At 44.9% G+C, this 1565-nt stretch overlaps 1 pseudogene; it reads right to left on the bottom strand.

Moving 5' to 3' along the window:
* The window catches only part of LOC112811323 (protein FAM47E pseudogene), a 14532-nt pseudogene extending 13305 nt beyond the window's left edge, over positions 1-1227 (bottom strand).
* Positions 1228-1565: the final 338 nt, after the last annotated feature.

Here is a 1565-nt window from a genome sequence, read left to right as displayed (position 1 = left end):
TCTTCTACATTTGAGTTTATTTTTACTTGGTGTATAGGAGTCCTAACAGAATCATGTTTCCACCCCTTCCTGGTGAACAACTTCTCAAGGAAGCCTGGCATCTTATAGCCCTTGCCTAGAATAAAATCTTTAAAAGCAATTTTTCCATAAAGATCTTCAAGAATATCCTGTTCAGGAAAAGTCTTTCCATATCTCCCATCTTGGGCCTCATGTAAGACCTTGGGATCAATCAAAGTTTCATCATTTATTAGCTTTTTCCACAACTTGGGCTTCAGGTACCATGCTCCATACCTCATCTTCACCCAGTTGGGTTTGTAAGGATTCTGTGGTGTCTTGAGTTTCCTCTCCCAATTTTCCCACTGTATGGAGAATTTTATATCATCCATTTTATCTAGCCCCATTCTGTACTTTAGATCCAAAGGAACATGGTTTACTTTCTTCGTGTGGCTCATGTCATAGGTTGGTTTGCATTCATAGCCAATGTCAAACTGTTTCATGATGAATTCTTCATCAGTGCCCAAGTCTCCAAAAGTAGCAACACATTTGCAGAATTTCTGGACTCCTGTCAGTACTTTTCTATGAAGGGGAGGATTTTTGAGCAAATCCTTTGTGCTTGACTTCCTTTCTTCATGAGGCAACTTGTCTGGATGTGACCCAGGAGTCTTCTCACTAAGACTTAGTTTCTCACTAAGCTTTGTGGGGGGCTTCATTCTTTTCTTGGTGTTCTGACAACAAGCCCATGTGTCCTTCAGCTTCTTGTCAGGATCGAGCACTTCCAGCACCTTTAATAAGAGGTCTGGAGGTAGATCTTTCTCCAGACTTGGGTAGAGAGCCAAGGGATGCTCGGTCAGGTGGTCTTCGATATCCTCTACGAATGCCTTCCGCGCTAGCTGGGCCGGCGACAGTGTGGAGAACAGGTCTGCTTTGTGGATCAGCTTTTTCTGATTCTTTGTGAGGGCAGGTTTGAGAACTCTGTGAGCAATCATGGGAAGAAAGCCTTCCTTAGGGCCACGTGTGATCAGATCTTCACAAGGTGGACATCCCCTCCTGAAGTCGTCCAGCCCTTCTTTCACAAATATCCACCGCCAGCTGTCCAGGGTGGTGGGGAACTTGAGAAGCTTGTTCTTGTGCTTTGCGAAACACTTGGAAGGTAACCTGTCTTTGCAGTTCATGCCCGGGGGTTGGTTCCAGTGGCCCAGGACTTAACAGCCACTTCTTGTCCACCATGGTACCTCTGGTCCCGGGGCGACCACCAGCTTCAGTGGTTTGTCTTTCGGTTGCTAGGAGACTGCATAGCCAGGCGCAGTCAGATTCTTCCCAGAGGTGGGTCAACGCAGGTGCCCTCTGCAGCCAGCTTTCTCCTGGAATGGGCAGTCAAGGTTCATTCCTTTTTGTTGCAGGATACTATTCCATTATATGGGCATGCCCCACAGCTTATTTATCCATTTGTCTTTTAACAGACATTTGGGTTGATTCCAATTTGAGGTTATTACAAATAAAGCTGCCACAAATATTTGTGTTCATGTCTTTGTATACATACGTACTTTAATTTCTTTTGGTTAAAT

The sequence above is a fragment of the Callorhinus ursinus genome, unplaced genomic scaffold (genome assembly GCF_003265705.2).
Source record: "Callorhinus ursinus isolate GAN/ISIS: 27379988/994484 unplaced genomic scaffold, GSC_fseal_2.0 scaffold143, whole genome shotgun sequence".
NCBI lineage: Eukaryota > Metazoa > Chordata > Mammalia > Carnivora > Otariidae > Callorhinus > Callorhinus ursinus.
This window is presented reverse-complemented; position numbering and strand designations above follow the sequence as displayed.